General features: G+C 42.9%; 1 pseudogene; it reads left to right on the top strand.

Annotated features, from left to right (window-relative positions):
* The first annotated feature begins 151 nt into the window (after nucleotides 1-151).
* On the top strand, nucleotides 152-23,173 carry LOC122562828 (annotated as a pseudogene).
* The last annotated feature ends 1,350 nt before the right edge of the window (nucleotides 23,174-24,523 follow it).

The raw sequence follows: 24,523 nt of genomic DNA, 5'->3' as shown, positions 1-24,523 counted from the left end.
ATTTTTTTCCACTATAACTTCATGTTCCTCTGCCTGAAACTTTGTTTACCAGCAGCTGACATCGAAAGCGAACAGTCTTGCCTCATATGGAAACTTCCCCTCCGGTTTTGTGAAGGAGTCTCCCTGACCAGAGTAAGTGTGTGAACAGAGATGGCACATGGTCCATCACGCAGCCCTGAGTTTAGGATTTGAACTTTCTCTGACAGTGCTCTGCATCTTGTTAATGAAGGTAATGGATGAATTATTCTTTCTCAGCTAAGTCATGATATTGTAAACAAAGACCATTAATGCGTAACTGAGTACACTTGGCAGAACGTTCCAAGATACTGAACAACTTCAGCAGTGATGAATCAGTAGGGAATATGGTGTGGGAACATAAAATTGAGATTCTCAACGTCCGGGAGAAAATTTCCAATTTTACACATATGATCTGATTGGCTAGATGAGAATCTCACTTATTAGGAGTGAATTAACCTCCCATTATTACCTAATCGAGTTTCATTTTTGTGCAAGTTCTGAAGATGGGACACCGGACGTGTAACATTAACTCTGATTTCTCTCCACAGAATCTGCCAGACCTGCTGAGATTTTCCAGAAATTTCTGTTTTTGTTTCAGATTTCCAGCATCTGCAGTTCTTTCATTTTTATTTCTCATTTATGTGAAGTTTGCTATTTCCCGAGGGAATTGGAAAGTCTGAGCATTTACCTGTGGGATCCAGTTTAGCGAAGTCTCCTCCAGGCTTTTATATTAGCCAGCAATCTCAACATGTCAAGGCACTCCTATGGGCAGGATCCACTTGCACCCACAGTGGATGGCATTGGCCAAGCCCATGTGTCACCACATTATCCTGGCACATCTCTGACTCATTTATAACACAGTTCACCACTTCAGTACTGCACTTTGCAGTTCACCTTTCATTGTAACCTCCTGCCTGGACACTTTGTGTTCAGGGAACAGGGTGTATCTGGTAGCTCTTAGCCTGCTTTCGTAATACTGCATTTCTGCCATACTCTCTAACTCAAACTAATAGCCAGGCAACTTGTCATGTTTACCAGTCAAGGAGTATAATCAGTCAGGGGGCTGGTATGGCATGGGTCAGGAAAGGTGGTGAGAGTGAGTGAGGAGGAAGTGCAATGCGTAGGGAGGGTAAGTAGTTTTGGGCACTGGGGTAATAGAGTTATGCAGTCAAAGAAACACAGTATAGAAACACACCCTTCAGTCCAACTCATCCATGTCGACCAGATATCCTAAATAAATCTAATCCCATTTGCCAGCATTTGGCCCATATCACTCTAAGCCCTTCCTATTTAATACGCATCCAGGTGCCTTTTAAATGTTGTAATTGTACCAGCCTCCACCACTTCCTCTGGCAGATTATTCCATACATGCAGCACCCTCTGTGTGAAAACGTTGCACCTTAGTTCCCTTTTTTGCAGTGACTGCGGAAGAGCATGCACTCTGATGGGAGGCAGGTGCAATGGCAAAGTTTGAATGAGTGCGTGATAACAGAGACAAGATGGTGGGACTTGGTGTCATGGACTGCATAAAGGCCAGTAAACTACTTGTGGCATTGGTTAGCATTTCCCTGGACTGTGGACACTACGATGAACCAGGTGGGTCATTCAGACCAGACTGGCAGCATCTGATGTGGTTCACAATGGAGTCTAAATACATCACTTGAGGCCTGAACATGAGAAGATCCTGGCACAGGCAAGTGTTTCTCAACTGCTGGGCACAAGGTAATGCCAGAATGGTGTTCTGGAGGCACGGTGCATTCATACTGAGGTAAGCATGAGAACAGTTACTGGGGCTCACAGAGAAAGCATCCCTGAAATTGACAGCTGATTTTTGGATAATTTTAGCCTTCCATATTGTACAGGACCCGAGACATTTCAAAAAGGCTGGGGAGTAACATCTGTTGAAACTGATGTCTGCACGGGTTTAGGACAAAGGGCTGACAACATGAAGGGAAATTAAGGCTATTCAGAATAGTGATACAGCCACAAGCAATGAGATCTCCTCAATCAATGAGACATAGCAAAAGGACAGGGTTGTGTATTGAGGCAGCCTCAATGTCTTCCTCTGTATCTGGCTGAGGTAATAATTTGCTGCAGAAGTAAGATTCACCCCCATTCTCAATGCTTCAACATTATCCAGTGCAAGGGAACTTCCTTCACTTTCTTAAAATGCAGGGTTAACACATCATTTTTATTGATGCCTCATATTGGTCCAGGTACCCATTTGTCCAATGTTCATCAAACCAGCTTTGATGCCCTGGCTCAGTGATAATGGTAGAGAGAGGGATATAATCCTGCTGCTATTGATGGCTCATGGATGCCCAGTTTTGATTTGTTCCTAATCTACTCTATTTAGCATGGTTGCAGTGCCACACAGCATACTGGAAGGTATGCTCAGTGTGAAGATGGGACTTCATCTCCACAAGGACAGTGTGGTGGTTGTTCCTATCACAGTGTCAAGCACACATACATTTAAAACAGTAGGTTGGTCAGGGTCAGGCCAAGTGTTCCTACTTAACAATTTCTCCACCACCTGCTGCAAAACCATTCCTGGCAGATACATAGAGCTATACAGCACAGAACATAGAACATCGAACATAGAAGAATACAGCGCAGTACAGGAGGGTCAGGCCAAGTGTTCCTACTTAACAATTTCTCCACCACCTGCTGCAAAACCATTCCTGGCAGATACATAGAGCTATACAGCGCAGAAACAGATCCTTTGGTCCAACAAATCCATGCTGACCATAAGCCCAAACTAAACTAGTCCCACCAGCCTACATTTGGCCTATATCCCTCCAAACATTTCTTATTCATCTACTTATCCAAATGGATTTTAAATGTTGTAACTATACCCGCATCCACCACCTCCTCTGGAAATTCATTCCACAGACAAACCACTCTGTGTAAAAAAAGTTGCCCCTCATGTCTCTCCTTTCATCTTAAAAAAAAATATGCTCCCTAGTCTTGAACTCCTCCACTCGAGAGAAAAGACACCTGCCATTTGTCCAATGTTCATCCATATACCCCTCATGATTTTATAAACATCAGTAAGGTCACCCCTCAACCTTCTACAGTCCAGTGAAAAAAATGCTCCAGCCTCTCCTTATAATTCAAACTCTCCATTCCCAGCAACATCCTGGTAAATCTTTTCTGAACCTTTTTCCTGCTTAATCCTATCCTTCCAATAATAGGGCAACCAGAACTGGACACAACACTCTAAAAGTGGTCTCACTAATGTCCTGTGCAACCTCAACATGACGTCCTAACTCCTATACTCAAATGTCTGAGCGATGAAGGCAAGCGGGCTAAATGCTTTCTTAACCACTCTGTTTACCCAAGATGAAACTTCAAAGAATTATGTACCTGAACCCCAAGGTCTCTTTGTTCTACAACACTACCCAAGGCCTTACTTTTAATTGTATAAGTCCTTCAGGACTCAGTCAGCTCAGTCAGTACTGCTGCCAGCAACCTACTGATGGCAATTGTCATTGAAGACTCCCAACCACAGACCAATCTCTACCCTCTGTGCAACACTGAGAAGAATTGCTTCCTCAGCTAAGGGGTAGGAGTAGGTTGGTGTTGGTGATGTAGTAAGTGGTGATCAGAAGGAGGTTTCTTTGTCCATGGTTGACCTGATGACATGAGATTGTACAGGGTCACGACTCAATATTGAGGATGCCCCAGGCAACCTGACTGTATACCACTTTGCCACCACATCAGGTGGGTCAATCCTGCCAACAGTACAGGCATAGCCATGGATAGTGATAGTGTTGTCAGTGTCATTATAAAGAGGATATTGCAGATGTGACAGTGTTTCCAGGCTGACTGTTTTTATTCCATTTTTCTGTAACAGTTTGACGCAATCGAGTGGCTTGCTCAGTTACTTCAGTGGGCATTTAAAAGTCAACCACATTGTCATGGAAGTTGAGCTACAGGTGCACCTAGAATCACAAACTCCCTGTAATGTGGAGGCCAGCCATTCGGCCCATTGAGTCCACATTGTTCCCTGCCTACCCTGCATTTCCCATGGCTAATCCACCGAGCCCATACATCCCTGAACACTATGGGCAACTTAGCATGGCCAATTCACCTAACATGCACATCTTTGAACTTTTGGAGAAAATCCACAGATGCGGGGAGAATGTGCAAACTCCACACAGTTGCCCGATGCTGGAGTTGAACCTGGGTCCCTGGCGCTGTGAAGCAGCAGTGCTAACCACTGTGCCACCCTAAAGACCAGACCGGGTAGGGGGATGGCAGATTCTTCCAAAAGGCATAATTGGCACTAGCTTTCAATTCCTGATTTTGAATGAATAAATTGAGTCTAGATTTCACAAAACGCAGCAGTGGGGTTTGACCCCGTGTCCTCTAAGAATCCACCTGAGCTTCTGGATTGCTAGTCCAGTGATATGTTCACTATTCCACTGCCCCACCCCCCAAACTCCGAATGATGCCCCTGGGATAAAGAGTTATGTTACCTACCAGTTGAGCCACCCTGGCTGCTGAACAGCTTTACAGAGGAACAAATAAGCTAAAAGCCAATTCCAACCTTGGTTTGTATCTGCTAGTGGGTGGATGTGTGTGCTGTGAGTGTGAGAAAGCCCTTAGACATCCCTCTAGTGCAGGTAGAAATAAAATGAAATGGGTTTTCTCTTTCCAGAAAACAGAAAGCAAAAACCTCAGTCACAAAGAAGCAGGACAAAGTCCTTTCTGCTGGCTTGTAATGGGCTCCTGGTATCAGCCAATGTAAGGCTGCAATGGCCCATTGTCTAATCTTCAAGGAACTCAACTGCATTTCTTTTAACTTTTAACAATTTTTGGACTTGCTTCTTATTCTTAATCTGTGCGTATGTGTGTTGCATTCATTAACTCATGAAAACCTGATTAAATTAGCTCCTTTTTAAAGCATAAATTAGTTTGGTTCTGATAGGGCATCCAGAACAAAATCCTTGTTCAAATTAACCTGTAGGACCAATAGAAGGGATAAGTGCATAGAGAGGGGTAGCCGATTCATCCCTCCCCACCTTTGAGCTTGACAACTTGGAGTATCCTAGCCCAACGATAAAAAGTCAGGGAGCTTTGCCTGTGGACTGGTCGTAACAAAATGAATATTTTATACATAGCTAGTATGTGAGTAAGGACCTTTACGAGATTCGTTAGGCTGTTTAAATGTGAGTGCTTCACACTGTTTAATTGCAATCTAGAATTAACTTCACAGCAAATGGTTCAGTAAGGGAAAACATGCTCATTTTAATCTCTATGCCAGAAGGTTGACCAATAATATGATTAAGTGCCATGTGCTTTATTATCTATGTTCTTATTGATAATGTAAGGTTTGAAGTTAAGCAAGGTGGGTGAATTTTGATTTTAATATCTCTCTGCATTTACTTCTGTTTAAAGGATATGTATTAAGTATCCCACTAAAGTGCTTTCAAATCCTCTTACTGAAAGGTGAGGGAAGTGCACAGGGTAACTTGGGAACAATATGTCAGGATTACAAAGACCCTTTGGGTTATTCCATCATATAATTACATATTGAACAGGACATGAGCTCATTGCTGAATGCAGGTACCTCTTACAGAAATGACCACCACAACGGTGTCTAATAGAGTACTAATGGAAGGGCCAACATTTGAACGATTCACTTTGAGGCACTGAGAAAGCAGGTTGAAGGTAAGTGTTAATGTTTCATCTCTGATTTTGCGTGACTTGGACACAGTGCTGGCAGTGTGGGGAGTTCCTTTGCTTCTTTGTTTAAACTTCTCCACTCCACATGAGTTGGTTCTTACTCTTACCCTTCAATATCAGGCAAAGGAGCTGATTGGTGAGTGAGGCTGAGTAATTCTACTCTCCAATCTCCAGGTTGGATATTTCCTAATCAACTTATTTGCCTCTATGGATCAGGCAGGACTTGAGCCTGGGCCTTCTGCCTTTGAGATAGAGATGATACCATTGCTCTACAAGAGCCATGCAGTCTCCTGGCTGTAGTAAATAGTCTAAAAATAAGCTTAACGTAAGGCAGGACAGCTCAGCCACACAGAACACCAATCCTAGAGATCCTTGATATTATGGAGGGTTTAAACTAAATGGGTAACTGATGGCCAATCAGGAGTGAATATCACAGAGGAATGTTAAGGTGGCACTGGAAAAGACGGATAACTCTAAAAGAGAGAATAAGAAGTTAATAGGTAGAATTGGAATAAGGTCGAAATTTTAAAAAAAAGTTATATCAGGGTTCTGGTGTATGTGTGTGAATGGGCAGTGTATTGTATATTAGTGAATTACAGGTGCTGACTACCAAGTGGTGTTATAACAGAGTTGTGGCAATAGAGAGTCCTGGCTCAAGGAACAGCAGGGTAGTGTTAAATATTATTGGATGCAAGGTGTCCAAAAAGATAGGAAAGGAAGAAAAGAGGCCTAGGTTTTGGTATTGGCTATGGAAAGCAATTCCTGAAGAAGGGCTCATGCCCGAACCGTCGATTCTCCTGCTCCTTGGATGCTGCCTGACCTGCTGCACTTTTCCAGCAACACATTTTCAGCTCTGATCTCCAGCATCTGCAGTCCTCACTTTCTCCTATGGAAAGCAATGCATAGCTTAGATAGATAATGATGTGGAGATGTTGGAGTTGGACTGGGGTGAACAAGGTCAAAAAAATCAAACGATACCAGATTCTGGATTTTGCATTTTGATCAGCAGTCTACCTCCTAACTGATTAAAGGATTCAACAAGTGCAGCTAGTTTTCAAGTTAACATTTTTCGCATATAAAAAACTGTGTCTTATACCTCTCAATCATACCGTGCCTGAGGAAGGAATAGTGCTCCAAAAGTTTGCAATTCCAAATAAGCCTGTTGGACTATAACCTGATGTCGTTTGATTTTTGACCTAGAAAGATAATGTCCCAGTGTGTTCATGGACAGAATCACTTTGGCTAGAGCTAAGGAAATAAAAAGGTGCAATACTTTCCTTCTCAATTCAGTCCTGAATCTGATCCCGCTAACTTTGAGACTATGCCTTCTTGTCCCAGTTTCTTCCCTTCATAATTTTATATGTTTCTATAAGACCCCCACTCATTCTTCTAAATTCCAAGGAATTAACTTCAGTCTACTCAGTCTCTCCTCATAAGCCAACCCCCTTAACTTCTGAATCAACCTAGTGAACCTCCTCTGCACCCCCTCTAATGCCACTTCATTTTTTCTCAAGTTGGGGCAGTCCAGAACGAGAGGGCATAGGTTTAGGGTGAGAGAGATAAGATATAAAAGGGACCTAAGGGGCAACTTTTTCACACAGAGGGTGTTGAATGTGTGGAATGAGCTGCCAGTGGAAGTGGTGGAGACTGGTACAATTACAGCGTTTAAAGGGCATTTGGATGGGTATGTGAATAGGAAGGGTTTGGAGAGATAAGGGCCAAGTGCTGGCAAATGGGACTGGATTAGCTTAGGACATCGGGTCAGGATGGACGAGTTGGACCGACAGGTCTGTTTTCTTGCTGTTACATCTCTACAACTCTATGACTCTAATTAATTGCCCAATGAAATCAATAGGCCACTAACTAGAATGTAAGAACTAGGTTCAGAAGTGGGCCATTCGACCCCTCAAGTCTAATCCTCAATTTAATACAATTGTGGCTGATCTCATCTTGGCCTCAACTCCACTTACCTAACTGCTGTCCATAACCTTCAAACCATTACTAATTGAAAATGTGTCGAACTCCTCCTTAAATTTGCTCAATGTCCCAGCATGTACCACACTCTGGAGCAGTAATTCCACAGATTCGCAACCCTTTTAGAGAAGTAATTTCTCCTGATCTGTTTTAAAATGTTATTACCCCTCATCATAAAACTATGACCTCTCGTTCTAGACTGCCCCACATGAGGAATCATCCTTTCTACATCTGCTTTGTCAATCCCCTTTGGCCTTGAGTAGATCTCTAGAATTAGTGAGAAAGAATCAGCGGAACAAATCTACAGGGGCATTTCAGAGAGGTGCAAACATTATAGAGTAGACATAATGGTGGGCTTTAATTTGAATATAGACTAGGACAGTTGTATTGTAAAGGATAGAGTGGAGTGAAGATTCCGATATTTCAGATGAGCAATGATCTTCAAAGAAAAGATACAGAAAAGAAAAGGGTACAGTTAAGATTTATTCCATCAAATGAAAGCTTGGGAAAACTAATCAAGAGCGCTCTCGATGAAAAAGGGGGTTGAATTGAGATAGATGATGTCAGGTAATAGATACAGCTGAGAACCAAGCTAAATACAGAAGATTAAAAGGGGAGGTGAGAAAGCAGGAAAGAGAAGTTGATAGAGAGATATATATCAGGGCATACAGTACAAGAGAAAGGACATAATGCTGGACTTGTATATGGCAATAGACAATAGGTGCAGAAGTAGGCCATTTGGCTCTTCGAGCCAGCACCACTATTCATTATGATCATGGCCGATCATCCACATTCAGTATCCTGTTCCTGCCTTATCTCTCTGGGTGAAGAAGTTTCTCCTCAACTCTGTTCTAAATGGCCAACCTTTATTTTCATACTTGTCCTCTGGTTCTGGACTCGCCCATCAGTGGAAACATGCTTCCTGCCTCCAGAGTGTCCAATCCTTTAAATAATCTTGTGTCTCAATCAGATCCCCTCTCATCCTTCTAAACTCAAGTGTGTACAAGCCCAGTCACTCCAATCTTTCAGCATATGATAGACCTGCCATTCCGGGAATTGACCTCATAAACCTACGCTACACTCCCTCAATAGCCAGAATGTCCTTCCTCAAATTTAGAGACCAGAACTGCATACAGTACTCCAGGTGCAGTCTCACCAGGGCGCTGTACAGCTGGAGAAGGACCTCTTTGCTCCTATACTCAATTCCTCTTGTTATGAAGGCCAGCATGCTATTAGTTTTCTTCACTGCCTGCTGTACCTGCATGCTTGCTTTCATTGACTGATATACAAGAACACCTAGATCTTGTTGTACTGCCCCTTTACCTAACTTGACTCCATTTAGGTAGTAACCTGCCTTCCTGTTCTTGCCACCAAAGTGGATAACCACACATTTATCCACATTAAACTGCATCTGCCATGCATCCGTCCACTCACCTAGCCTGTCCAAGTCACCCTGTATTCTCATAACATCTTCTCACATTTCACCCTGCCACCCAGCTTTGTATCATCAGCAAATTTGCTAATATTACTTTTAATGCACTTTTAAAATACTTTGTTAGACTTAAGTTAGATTATTGTTCACAATTCTGAGCACCACACATTAAGAAGTATGTCAATGGATTAGAGGGAATGCAGAAGTTTATTACAATAGCTCCAGTGATGAGGAACTTCAGTTACAAAGATAAATGGGAACTGTTTTCCATGGAGATGAGAAGGCTATGAGGAGATTCCATCGAAATTTTCAAAGTCATGAAGGGTCTGGAGAGAGTAGATAGATAAAAACTGTTGCTATTGTAAGAAAGTCAAAGACAGTGGACACAGGTTTAAAGTACTTTGCATAAGAAGCAAATGTGATGTGAGAAAAATCTTTAGTGAGTAGTTAGGGTCTGGAACACATTGTCTAGAATGTCAATAGAGACCAATTCAATTAAGGCGGGGCCTTGGTTGATTGTTTCAAATGAAAGACAGACCAGTTTCCAGGAACAAGGCAGGAGAATGACACTAAGGTGAAAAACTGTTTTGGAGAGCTGGTACAGGCTCAATGAGCTGAATAGCCTCTACCATCTCAATTCTGTGGCACTCATGCACCAGGTCACCCTGCTGCTACTGCTACTGCCCTAAACCTTGTGAAGACAGGGCCCTGCAGTTCTCACCCGATAGCTACAGCAATGCAAATATCATTAGTGGCACCTTGATGGCTGAGAGCATATTGCTGGCTGATCATCCTGCGATTTCCTACTGTGGTGAGTCGACTCTTTGTGGGCCTGTCAGGTTTGCAATACGAGCCATTCCGAGTGTTAAATGGAAGCTCCACTGACCTCTTTTTTTTTTTTACAGAGGCTCACCCCCAGCAGATGGACAGAGAAATCTCTTGCCAGAGGCATCCTTCTACTGACGTTGCACTTTGTTCAAAATGGAAGGATTTCCCGTAAAGAAATTAATGTGCATAATGGGGGATAAATGTAAATCGGTACAGAGAAGCCCTTGAGAACCTAATTGTTGTCAGGAAAAGAACAGATGCTGGGGTGATGGCTTTTAAAGCTACTGGATGAATCTTCTTCCTGAACAAGTTACAGCTCAGGCCTCAGCAAGCTCCCCATTGTAGGGGAGCAGCTTTGCACCTAGCCCTGACTCAGCAAGAAAACACTGCATTCAGGTCACATCAGTTCCTGTATTTGAGCTGCATGGGCTTTGACATTGTCCAATTGTGCAGATCACAGAAGAGCAAGCTGTCGGCCCAAGCTGACTAACCTTGGTCTCTACCCTATAGTCTGGATAAGTGCCCAGCACTGCCCTTCTGTTTTGAAGTTGAAGATGTGTATTGTACTTTTAAGAGAGAGTGAATGCTGTTCTGCCCTGAGAGATTACAAGAGCAGTCTCAGAGTGTACTGGAAAATTGAAAATATATAACATTTGGCTTATCTGGTGACAACTGGTGAAACAGATACCTGAGTTAGTTACTGTTTTGACAACAATTCAAATTTAACCAATCAGTTTAAATTAGGCTCCAGGATACTAAAACCCAATTGAGTTTGGATTTATTGTTTTGCCAACATCAAACCAATAAGGTGATCCAATGTTGGGGATACAAAAAAAGGCAGGCATTTTGAAAATCAGACATGGCAATGCCTTCGAGAGAGACAGACAGTCAGAGAGAGACCCAAGGCATTGAAACACTCTCTATCAAAGGTACCTTTTCATAGGAAACATCTTCACAGTAAAAAGAAAAAAGACAACACAATGAGATCTTCAGCCAAAAGAAGAAAGACACCAAAGATGACAGCCGCTGTGTGGTTTTGAAATTAAGTTGCTGTAATTTTAATAAGTGTTTTATTGGAACAGTTTATTGTTATGGAGTGGGAGGCAGATAATAAGCAGTTAAGAGAAAGAAGGGCTTAGAGTTGTAAGTAGTTGTTTAATGTTCACTTTTAAGAGTTAAAGAATAAATTGATAATATTTTCTTTAAATAGTGGAATTTGGGAGTTCTCTGTCACTTACAGTTTAGCAGATTACGAGGCGAGGTGAGCTTTTCTGGGTGTTGGGTTTAATTTACCGAGGGGTTCACCGCCATGTCATAACACTTTGCACAAAAAGCAGCACTATCCAGTCAAGTCCAGCTCAATTGGTCTCCTCACAATCAGCAACAAAGTGAGGGAACATCTCATTGCCATCAAGTACATAGCAACAACCAGCCCGTTGACACTCAATTTGGATTCTGTCAGGAGCACTCTCCTCCTGGTCTCATTGGCATCCTTAACCTGAACATGGACAAAGACGCTGTCTTCCAGGCATGAGGTGAGCAAGACTGAACATGGTATGAAGAGGCTCTAGCAAACTGGCATTCAGGGGAGAACTCTCCCTTGGTTGGTGTCATTTCTAACATAGAAGAAGATGTTTGTTAGACACCAATGAGCTCAATCCCAGGACAACGCCACAGGAATTACAAACATAGTAAGGGTAAGAACAGGCCATTCAGTCCCTTGTGTCTGCACTGTTATTTGATAAGATCAAAGCTGATTTGATGGTGGCCTTTTTTTTTTTTCTGTGTACCTCATATAACTTTTAACTCTCCCGCCAGTCAAGAATCTATCTGTGTATTCATAGAGTACCCTACAGTGTGGAAAGAGGCTGTTTGGCCCATCGAGTCTGTGCCAACCTCCAAACAGCATTCCATGCAGACCCATCCTGCTACTCTAAACTTGTAACCCCACATTTCCCATGGTTAACTCACCTAACCTGCACATTCTTTGATACTATGGGTAATTTAGCATGGCCATTCCACCTAACCTGCACATCTTTGGACTGTGAGAGGAAACTGGAGCATGTGGGGGAAACCCACACAGACATGGGGAGAACATGCAAATTCCACACAACTACTGAAGGCTGGAATTGAACCCTAGCACAGTGAGGCAGCAGTGCTAACCATGCTGCCCTGTACTGGTGGTGGAAGGAGTAGATGTTTGTGGATGTGGTCTCACTCAAGTGGGCTGTTTTGTGCTAGATAGTTCTGGAGTGTTGTTGGAGCTGAATGTATCCATCATACTCCTGACCTGTGCCTTATTGATGGTGGACAGGCTTGGGGAATCAGGAAGTGAATTGCTTGCTGCAGCATTCCTTGCCTCTGACCTGTGTTTGTATATGGCTAGACCAGTTCAGTTCCTGCAGGATGTTGATATTAGTGAATTCAGCATTAGTAATGCTATTGAAGGGCAATTATCTATTTTTGGACATGTTATGCCTGGCTCTTGAGTTGTCTGAATATTACTTGCCATTTGACAGCCCCAGCCTGGATATTGTCCAGATCTTGTTGCATTTGAACACGGACCTCTTCAGTATCTGAGAGACTCGAATGGTGTTGAACATTGTACAATCACCAGCGAACATCCTCACTTCTGACCTTATGATGGAGGGAAGGTCATTAATGAAGCAGCTGGGCCTAGGACATTACTCTGAAGAATTCCTACAGAGATGTCCTGGAGGTTGAGGGTTGGCTGATGGGGCAGTAATTGACCCGGTTAGATTTGTCCTGCTTTTTGTATACTGGATGTACTTGGGCAAATTTCTACATTGTTGGGTAGATGCCAGTGTTGTAACTGTACTGGAAGAACTTGGCTATTGGAGTGGCAAGTACCGGTACACAAGCCTTCAGTACTATTGCTGGAATGTGGTCAAATGGAGCAATATCCAATCTGGCAGTCTAGTTGCCCCGGTTACTCAGTCAGGCAACCAGGCACTTTGCCCACTATCAGGAAGGCAGGTAATTAGAGAGGTGGTGAGTTACAGCCCTTAAATGACCAGTAATCGATCATGAAGTGCCTTAACTGTTGTCGAGCTGAGAACATCTCTGATGGACCTTTCAGCCCAGGATTTAATTGGTGAAGTGGCACGACAGGATTTGGGGGATAGTGAGTATCATACCAATGGCAATTCCCCCAATTATTTCCACTTCTCTCTACCTCCAGCGAGAATATCTGTATCATGTTGGCTAGCCCTCAATCCATGCCTGTGTGTTTCCCCCCCAAGACTTTAAGAAGTGGAGTGAAGTACACACCCCACATATATCAGTGGTGCTGAGGTAAAGGTGGTAAAGAGCTTCAAGTTCCTGGGAGTCAGTATCACCAGTGATCTACCCCGGTTCATCCGCTTTGACGCTACAGTCAAGAGAGCACACCAAGCCTCTATTTCCCCGGTTAGCTAAGGAAATGCAGCATGCCCACAAAGTCTCTTACCTTTTTTTTTATGGATACGCTATAGAAAGCATCCTATCTGGGTGCATCACAGCTTGGTATGGCAACTACTGGGCCCAAGACTGCAAGAAGTTACAGGGAGTTGTGAATGTAGCCCAGTCCATCACAAAAATCAGCCTTCCTTTCATTATTCGGTCTACGCTATCTCCTGCCTCAGTAAAGCAGCCAACATAATCAAAGACCCCTCCCACCCCGGTTATACTCTTCCATTGAGCAGAAGATACAAAGGTTTGAATACACATACCAACAAATTTAAGAACAGCTTCTTCCCCACTGTTATCAATCTTATGGCGGACCTCTCAAATATTAGAGTTGATCTTTCTCTGCACCTTCTCTGTAGCTGTCACAATGTATTCTTCGTTCCGTTCTATGATTCTGATGTGATTTGTCTGGTTAGCGTGCAAACCGATACTTTTCACTCTATCTCAATACATGTGATAATACTAAATCAAATCAAATCAAAATCAAAACTATGCGATCATGCTTTATGCAGTAACATTAGAAGTTGCCTTTTGCAAATCCAAATACACCACATCCACATGTTCCCTTGTATCCACTTTGCTTGTTACTTCTTCAGAAAGACTCTATTAAATTAGTTAAGCATGATTTCCCTTCCAGCAAAAAATTTGATCCTGCTTGATTGCATTAAAATTCTGTTAGCACCCTGTTATAGTATCTTTCGCAATAGATTCCAGGATTTTGCCTGGAGGGGAAAGGGCAGTAGAAGCAATAAAACACTGACAAATGGTGGGGTGACTCCTCTTGTCTTTATCTCTCACAATCTGGTTGACTGCCACAAAATGTATTTTTGAGAATAAACATTTTAATCTGTTTGAATGCTGTGATGTTAAAGAATAGATACAAACAAGCTTTCTTGTAAATTTGAATCCGACAAAAGGATAAATATTTCTTTTTATGACATGTGAAACATAAATACAACAAACACCCACTGACTAAACATGCAGACACTGATACACACAATAAAAGATCATTTCGAGAGATGTAGCACACACTTACCTTACTAACACAATAACAAGTACAGGTCATTCTGCTATAACGCACATTTCGTTAATGTAAATTTGCTGTAACACAATTAACAAATTGGGGACACTGTTTCTAAAGTGCAAAATTTTAATACATGTGTTGATTGTAATGTGACTACAGCGCCAACACTTTAAGCGTTGTTTCTAAAGTGCGATTTTTCTATAATGCAAGTTTGCTCAAGAATGCAACCATCGCGCTACAGAAGAACTACTTGTAACCGGTATATGTTCTTAAAGTACTGTTTAAGATGAAAACTATTGCAGGCTTAGGGAAATCTCTCTCTCGACATTTGGGAGAGAATGGCAATAAGACATTTCTGGATTTTGTGTTCAAAGCTGCGTCAGAGTTTATGTAGAGAAGAGTTTTTCACTTTTGTCCCACCCAAGAAGACTGATTGAGGAAAGGCTCCTTTCCTGTTGGTGGGTGATAGTCTCTAACACCAGTCCAAGACAACCTTGCTGAGTTGTTCTTGTGGAAATCTAATGTCTCAGCTCTGCAGATAGCTTGCGTAATGTGAAAGCAGTATCAGTACTGTCTCCCATTGTTCACATTATGGCTTTGGGTTGGAGTATTGGTACACAATAGGGGAATGATTATCAACTCCCTGTCATGCTAGTTATAAGTTGCTCACAGATAGTCTTTTTTAAATTCAGATGACCATTACAGTGGTCTGGCAGCCATTGTGAAATCTAGCTGGTGAGGGTAGTCAACGGACAATGGAAAAGTCCACTTGAATATTGTCTCTTTGTTCAGAAAGTACAGTGCGCGGCCTGTTGGCCTCCAGTTTGAGAGTATAATATCGATTGTTCCATGTGATTCGCTGTTTTGTTTTAACAAGAAGAGTCTGGGCCCAATTACCTGTATGGGTGTAATGTGACTCTCACATCATCAGCACCTGCAAACTCCCCATCAAGCCACATGCCATTCTGACTTGGAACTGTATCAATGTTCCTTCATTGTCACTGGGTCAAAATCTTTGGACTTCTCTGTCTAACTCTGTTGTGGATGTGTCGATACCACATTGATTGCATTGGTTCAAGAAGGCAGCTCACGACCACCTTTGTGAGTAGTCAGGGACAGGGCAACACATGCTGGACTGGCTACTGATGCTCACATCCTGCAAAAAGAATGAAAAGCATTTTAGATTTCACTCTCCCTGCCTGCACTTGTCCGAATCCATGCTTGGAGCTGTGTTTAATTACCTAATTCAATAACCCACAAACCCTGCACGCATTTGTCATATTGTCAGGTCTGCACCACTCCTTAACCACTGGGAAGTCGAAATCAGGCCAGTACAGTTCAGTTTCAGTGATAGTAACAAGAAACATTAAAAACAAAGCAAGGACAGAGAAAGGCCAGCTCGCCCATTGACAGCGTGAAAAAATTTAGCACTTTTCACAGACATCTCAAAGCATTTTATCACCAATGAAGTGTTTTAATATGATGTGACTGTTGTAGAGTAGGATTATTCAGACATGTTGCAACTAAGCATCATGATCCTCAGCACCTCCCACTCACAAATAATCCCATGGAAGAGGTAATAAAACTGGTTTGGAAATCTGGAAATCATTGAGGGTACAATTCTAGGAAGCTCTCCACTGAGCCCAAAGATAATGCAAGTGGAGATTCCAGTTATTCATAGGCTGTCAATAAAGAAACAACTCAAATCAAGTTGATGTGCCTTATTCACCAGCTGATGATTTTTCATACATTTTGATTCTTGTATAGAGTATAAACACTGTCCTATATCAGTACATGCACAGAAGCATATTACTCAAGTGGACAATGCAGATGAATTGTCATGAGCTCAAATAATAATGGTCAGTGGGTGTTTCTGTGACCGTAAGGCTGTTCCCAGTGGGTTCTGGAGAGCTCCGCATTGAGCCATGTGCTTTTAATAGTATCGATACGAATGATTTAAGCCTAAATGCAGGAGGCATGATTCAGAAGTTTGCAGATGATCCGATTTGGCTGTGTAGACCGTGTAAGCTGTAGACTGCAGAAAGATGTTGTGGAACTTGAAAGGGTTCAGCAAAGATGTTGCCAGGGTTGGCGGGTTTGAGCTATAGGGAGAGGCTGAATGGGGTGGGGCTACTTCCTCTGGAGTATTGGAGGTTGAGGACCTTATAGAAATTTATAAAATCATGAGGGGCATGGATAGGGTGGATAGCCAAGGTCTTTTCCCTAGGGTAGGGGAGTCCATACGTTTAAGGCGAAAGGGGAAAGATTTAAAAGAGACCTAAGGAGCAATTTTTTTTCTTGCATGTATGGAATGAGCTGCCAGTAGTGGAGGCTGGTACAATTACAACATTTGAAAGGTAGCTGGATGGGTACATGAATAGGAAGGGTTTTGAGGGATATGATCCAAGTGCTAGAAAATGGTACTAGATTAGGTTAGGATATCTGGTCGGCCGTGTTAGACTGAAGGATCTGTTTCCATGCTGTACATCTCTGTGACTGTATGACTAATAGACTGGGTGAATAGGTTTAAACAATGGATCAAATGCAAGCAGTGAAGTTAGAGGTCATGTGTTTTGAGAGGGCAAATTAGACACAAGATGACACAGTAAATAGTCGGATGCTTGGAAGAGTAGAGGGAAATGAGGGTAGAGTCCACAGACCCCTGAAAGTGACGAGGCAGGCGGGTAAAGAGTCAAGTAACTCTCCTTTCCCCAAGGGTTACATTGGGAGGGAATGGCACAGCAAGCAATCCTGAGGTGTGATCCTCAAATGATTTGGCTGCACTGAGTCCATGCCAGCTAAGTTCAGATCCATTTATGCTCCTGATTCCAGTCCCACTGCAGAAAGCAAGGCCGGTAGTCCAGTGCAGTGCTGAGAGAGAACCTTACACTGAAAACAGGTTCTTTAGTCATTTTCCTGTAGATGAATATTGCTGCGCAGCCAAATTTCCAAAATTACAAAAAGTGGCTACATTTTTAAAGACAAATTAAAAGTACAATACCTCAGATCTGGCAGCAGGTCCGTGCTGATTGTAGATATTTCAGGATTCTTGTTTTGGTTCAGGCCAAGTCAGGTGGTGTGGGATCATTTGAAGCGTGAGATAAAAAATAGCATACGAAGCAGTGAATTGTCCAGGCACGTTGTTTTTATAAATTCCATTCAATTCAACTCTATGCATGGCAGATTGCAAAAATATGTATGGATACAACCAATCCTGGGTAGCAGATTTGTGGTAATGGATCTGTACATCATCAGCTGCATAGTGCTTTTGAGATATCTGATGGTTTGGAAAGTGCTTTACAAATGCAGATCTGCTTTTTAAGCTCATAGAAATGGTCAAGGTCAGTGAGTGAATATTTAAGTTCATAGCCCAGTGTATCAGTGACCTCTCCTGCTGCTCGATGCAGCACAGCCACTTCACTTGTCCTTTAGTAGTCTCTAGTGTGACAGTATTGTGCCTTTAAGAGATGTGTTTTGTCCTGGTTTCTTTTAGACAGAGATTGGAGGATAGGTGCTGAACAGTCGATAAGAAGGTAAACAACTTATGAAGCCTTGAATGGTTTTTGTTAAAGCTGAAACAATAGAAGCAGCCTGAATGGGTGTGATCAAGCTCCCACCCACAGAATCAGGATTTTTAGTTTTCAGCAGTTGCTATTGGGGTCTTGAAGTGGAAGCTATTTTTCTCTCTCTTGATTACTGCTAAAAGCTGGGGTTTCTCTTCCGAGGCTGCTGGATTGCATGTGAGGCAAAATCTGTTTTCTAAATTTGCCTTTTTCCAAAGGATGTCTTTATGAGACGTTACTATAGTGGAACACTTAATTAGAAAGAGTTACTGTATGTATTGTTCTGTTAAGTTTTCCGATAGAGTTAAGTTATTACAATTCCTTCTTTCTGTTGTTGTATTTTGACCGTAGTATTTGAATAAATTGTGTTTTGCTGAATGTCAGGCAGTTTGTCCAAACCAATTGCATCTGGAACACATTTACCTTTAAGATAAGAAAACATTAGGGTCTAGCTTACCTTATTAAAATATTTTGAGGAGGTCTGGTCTGGTTCATGACACTGGCAATCAGAATTTCTGCCTAATATGCTTCAGCCTCACACAATGATCACCACTGTTCACCTCAGATACACACGGCCCAGCTTCCACATCCTTCCTATAAGCATTGACTGGGCACGTACTGAGATACTTGTGCATTGGCCGGACTATGCCAATGAGTCCGAGTCACTCAAGGAGCCTGGAAATGCCCAGCAGATGTCTGTCATGAACATGGCATAGAAATCTCAGTTTGGATATTCCTGACCACAGACAGCTGATACATATTTAATTGGATGATGAGCTATTTCTCTTGTCTTCCCCTTTCCTCTTCCTGAAAGGAAGATAAAGGAGAAGAACTGGGACATACAGAAAGTTTCTGAAAATTACATGTAACCAGAGATTGGAGACACTTTGACCTCAAACTTTGAGCTGTGATCAAAGAATCGATATAAAGTTAGGATCATAAGATCCTACAGTGTGGAAGCAGGCCATTCAGCCCATTGAGTCTATATCAACTGCCTGAAGAACATCCCACCCAGACCCACCCCATACCCTATCCTTGCATTTCCCATGGTTAATCCACCTAATCTGCTGCATCTTTGGACTGTGGGGGGAAACCAGAGCACCTGGAGGAAACCCATGCAGACACAGGGCAAACTCCACACAGACAGTCACCCAAGACTGGAATTGAACCCAGGTCCCTGGCACTGTGAGGCAGCAATGCTAACCACTGAGCCACCATGCCATCCAGTTAAGCCAGAAAAACTGTGCATCAGCTGATCATCTGTTCAGTCTCCAATATAAATTTCCACCATCAATTTCTGCTCCTCTCTGCTAATTTTTTTTATTCGCTTGTGGGAAATAGGTGCCACTGGATGGCCAGCATTTATAGCCTATGCTTAGGTGCCCATGAGAATATGGTGGTGAGCTGGCCACTTGAACTGCTGCAGTCCACCTGCTGTGGGTTGACCCACATGCCATTAGGGAAGGAATTCCAGGATTTTAACCCAGTGACAGTGGAGGAACAGCGATAAATTTCCAAGTCAGGATGGTGAATGGTTTAGAGGAGAACTTGGAGGTGGTGGTGTCTCTATGTATCTGCTGCCCTTGTCCTTCTAGATGGAAGTGGTCACGAGTTTGGAAGAGGCTGTCTGAGGATCTTTGGTGAATTTCTGCAGTGCATCTTGTCGACAGTATCGAATGCTGCTACTGAGCATTGATGGTGGAGGGAGTGGATGGTTGTGATTGTGCTGCCAATCAAGCGGACTGCTTTGTCCTGGATTGTATTGAGTTTCTTGAATGTTGTTGGAGTTGCACCCATGGGGATTAATCCATCACACTCCTGACTTGTGCCTTGCAGTTTATGGCACTATTAGAGTTGGTTTTCCTGCACTTTGTATCAAGTGGCTAAAAATTCTTCAGTGTAATGTGTAAGAAAATCAGGTGCAGATCTTTGAACCTTATAAGATCATGAAGTTTGGAAGTTACAGATAACAGAAAATAGGCAGCTGAGAACTCATTGCTTGAGGACTCATCAGTAATCTTAAAATCATTTTTGAAGTTTGTTAAAAAAAACAACAGTTTAAAAATTATTAAAACAAAATAGGAGAAAGTGAGGACTGCAGATGCTGGAGATCAGAGCTGAAAAATGTGTTGCTGGAAAAGCGCAGCAGGTCAGGCAGCATCAAAGGAGAAGGAGAATCGACGTTTCGGGCATAAGCCCTTCTTTAGGAATGTGGAGGGTGTGCCAAGCAGGCTAAGATAAAAGGTAGGGAGGAGGGACTTGGGGATGGGCGTTGGGAATGTGATAGGTGGAAGGAGGTTAAGGTGAGGGTGATAGGCCAGAGAGGGGGTGGGGGCGGAGAGGTCGGGAAGAAGATTGCAAGTCAAGATTGCTGAGTCTGAGGGTTGGGACTGAGAAAAGGTGGGGGGAGGGGAAATGAGGAAGCTGGAGAAATCTGCATTCATCCCTTGTGGTTGGAGGGTTCCTAGGCGGAAGATGAGGCGCTTTTCCTCCAGGCGTCGTGTTGCCACGGGCCGGTTGGGTTGGTTGGTATGGGTGTCCCGTGGCTAAACACTTTAACTCCTCCTCCCAATCCGCCAAGGACATGCAGGTCCTTGGCCTCCTCTATCGCCAGACCATGGCAACATGACGCCTTCTTGACCTGCAATCTTCTTCCCGACCTCTCCGCCCCCAGCCCCTCTCTGGCCTATCACCCTCACCTTAACCTCCTTTCACCTATTGCATTCCCAACGCCCATCCCCCAAGTCCCTCCTCTCTACCTTTTATCTTAGCCTGCTTGGCATACCCTCCTCATTCGTGAAGAAGGGCTTATTGCCCAAAACGTCGATTCTCCTGCTCCTTTGATGCTGCCTGACCTGCTGCGCTTCTTCAGCAACACATTTTTCAGCTAAAAACAAAATAGACAGGATAAGGATTATCAAGTGTAATCTAATAGGCAGGAAATACCTGCAACCTGTAACCAGTGTGAATATGTTCCTGATCCTGAATCAGATTAGTTGTCAGGAGTTTCTGATCTCCATAACTGGTGATGATAGTATCCTCAGGATGGTATACTGCTCCCAGTTTGGATAATATTGATGGAGAAGCTGATCTCCATGTTTGGAGGTGACAGTCCATTGTCTGATTGCTAATGACTTCCTTCTTTGTTTGTTCTTTGCCTACTTGAGTCAGTCAAGTTATCAGGAGACTCTTTGTCTTCTCCTGAACGAGGTTTGGAAGTGACTTTATCTTCAGTTTCCTTGAGCTGAGCAAAGCCAGAGCCATAATCAGTCCACGTCGAGAAGTTCCCTTCCATTGGAAGTGTCCATTCATTCCCCTGAAGAGTTGTTTATGTATCCAATTTGGCCTCATACTCTATATGCCAATGGTTCATTCAATGGTCAAATATTGGGGGTAATTTCCCCTCTTTCCCTCAAATGCACCTTGTGGCTCACTGCTCCCTCGGATACCCTGATTAACCTGGAACATTACTGTGCCTTTAAGGGAGATCTATTCTGGGCTGTTTCTCTTGCAGAGAGTGGGAACAGACTGTCTGCTTCAGAGGCAGAGGTAATCAGCTTTGAGCTCTCTGTGTGTTTTTTTAAAAATTGGACTAAAGAAGCATGAGTGGGTGGAATCAGACTCACACTCATCCAGGGTTTTGGTTTTACTTTCAGTTAGGGTTTGGAGTTGGCTGCTAGATACAGCATCCTCTATCTGCTGCAGCAAATAGATAGAGATCGCTCTCTGCTGCTAGATTGTTCCATCCTCCTGGACTGCAGGAGACAGCAAGTGCGGACAATTTGTTTTGCTGAATTTGCCTTTGCCAGAGGTGTGTTGATAATTGGATGCTGCTATATTTGGAACAGTTGATGATTAGTTGTTTAATAATATATAATTTTATTAAATATTTCAATAGGCTGAAGGTTCCGGAAGGCAGCGGGAAGTGAGTCAGAGCGGAGCGGGGCAAACCGGGCACTGCAGGGTCGGCACCGATACTCCAGGCACGGCCTGATGGAAGGCCAACTGCTGCTGCCACTGCCAGTATAACCCAGCAAGCAGGCTCTGTCTGCAGGCAGAGGGGGTGAGAAGCTCCATCAAACACTACTTTGGAAAAGAAAGAGACAAGAGCCCAGCCAGCGCCATGGTAAATATGCAGGAGAGTAGTATTCCTTCCTTGAGTGGTACATCTCAGCAGCAGTACTGCGTGCACCTCAGTCCAGTGCATCTGTGGTGCTTCTGATGCCCCGCACCCATCAGAGAAGATCCTGGGTGGACGAGGGAGTGGAAGGGATCACACTCTTACAGCTCTCTTACACACAGATGAGAACCTAACTGTAACGCAAGAGCTACCAGTGAATGGAAAGCAACACATTATCCATTTTAAGTACAAATAACAGACTCTAAGGTACCTGAATGGGATGCACTTTCCTCTTGATAAGAGTCTGTTTGTGGAAATTCCGAATGGTGTTTTGCAAGAAGGAAGCAAAGAAGGGTTAACAGTGCTGCTAGAATTTGCTGAAGAGAAACTGAAGATGGAATACCTATTTACCTGCTTCCACAAAAACAGAGAGGATTGAGCCTTGCGTCCGAGGACACTCAGCTTCATAGGCTTTGAGATTGTGAGACCAGGCAGTCCCTCGGTTTCAGCTCGGCCTGATGTGCTGTTCATGGTGTACTCCATTGACCAGTCTTCATCTGAGGAGTAGCAACCACATCAAGGGGCACTTTACTGTTTCTAAGCTTTTCATTGTAGCTCTAGTTGGAGAGAGTAGTCCTGAGAAGAAATGCTGTAATACCCATAGCTATGGCCTGTAAAAGGTGCAGGTTTTCATTGTCTTTTGCATAAGCAAAATTTGATCATCTTACCTAAATGTTCTTGAGGCAATCTGGGTTGAATTCAGCTTCATAGATTGATACTGAGCAGGAATAGTTTGTCTCGAATTACAAATTTGTCAATTTTTTTTTGTCATTTGTTTCTTGAACTGTGTGACTATTTGTTATTGCTGTTAACAGAAAATGTTAAGCCCGTGAATTCCTTTCACATTGTGTTTTTATGTAATTTCTAGAAAGCTGTTTAAAATAAAAAGGTATTTCAATTTTAAAAAAATTTCAATAGCATTTAAGTTGTGCCAATTCTTTTATTGCTGTTTGTATTTGAAATGCTTTGTAAGAATAAAGTATGTTTTGCTTAAAGCCTGTTAGTGGACCAGCTGAATCAGTTCCTTACACTTGCCTGTGAATGAAATAAAAATTAGGGTGTCGGCTAACTTATATATTGGTCTGGTCCATAACAAACCAGAAAGTTGGTTTCTAACAACACCACCCCTCTCAGCATTTCCAAAATTTTGGTTCTGTCTGTTTGTGCTAAGAACAAGTCCTGGGCAGAGATAACGGCATTGTCGTACAGATCGTTCGGCTATAACACCGGTTTCGTTAATGCGAATTTGATATAACACAATTGACGAACTGGGGACACCATTTCTAAAGTGTGAACTTTTAAAGTATGCATTGCTTTTAATGAAAATCTGGCTCTATTAGTTTAAATGGTGCTGCTATTACATGATTTTCTTATAACCAGGGGTTGTACAAGAACAGAACTCCCGCATTATAGCAGAACTGTATTTGTCAATCCAGAAACTGGTATCGCAATAAAACAGAGAGTGCTGAAGAAACACAGCGTTTGTGCAGAGAGAAAAACCAAGTTCACATTTTGAGTTCAACGTAACTCTTTTCCTTATAAGGGGCATGAGATATTATCCCATACTATTGAATAAATTTGGATTTTATAAATGGGTACTACGGTGATTTCTTCCAGTCTTCACCTCCAGTGAATCCTTAGAAGAGTATAAAGAAAGTAGGAGTATACTTAAGAGAGAAATCAGGAAGGCAAAACGGGGACATGAGATAGCTTTGGCAAATAGAATTAAGGAGAATCCAAAGGGGTTTTACAAATCCCTCCACACAGGCGACTGACTGTGTGGAGTTTGCACGTTCTCCCCGTGTCTGCGTGGGTTTCCTCCGGGTGCTCCGGTTTCCTCCCACAGTCCAAAGATGTGCAGGTCAGGTGAATTGGCCATACTAAATTGCCCGTAGTGTTAGGTAAGGGGTAAATGTAGGGGTATGGGTGAGTTTCGCTTCGGCGGGTCGGTGTGGACTTGTTGGGCCGAAGGGCCTGTTTCCACACTGTAATCTAAATATATTAAGGACAAATGGGTAACTAGGGAGAGAATAGGGCCCCTCAAAGATCAGCAAGGTGGCCTTTGTGTGGAGCCACAGAAAATGGGGGAGATACTAAATGAATATTTTGCATCAGTATTTACTGTGGAAAAGGATATGGAAGATATAGACTGTAGGGAAATAGATGGTGACATCTTGCAAAATGACCAGATTACAGAGGAGGAAGTGCTGGATGACTTGAAATGGTTAAAGGTGGATAAAATCCCCAGGACCTGATCAGGTGTACCCAAGAACTCTGTGGGAAGCAAGAGAAGTGATTGCTGGGCCTCTTGCTGAGATATTTGTATCATCGATAGTCACAGATGA

Source organism: Chiloscyllium plagiosum, chromosome 25 (assembly GCF_004010195.1).
Source record: "Chiloscyllium plagiosum isolate BGI_BamShark_2017 chromosome 25, ASM401019v2, whole genome shotgun sequence".
Taxonomy (NCBI): domain Eukaryota; kingdom Metazoa; phylum Chordata; class Chondrichthyes; order Orectolobiformes; family Hemiscylliidae; genus Chiloscyllium; species Chiloscyllium plagiosum.
Note: the sequence above shows the minus strand (reverse complement) of the source record. Positions and strands in the feature narration are given on the sequence as shown.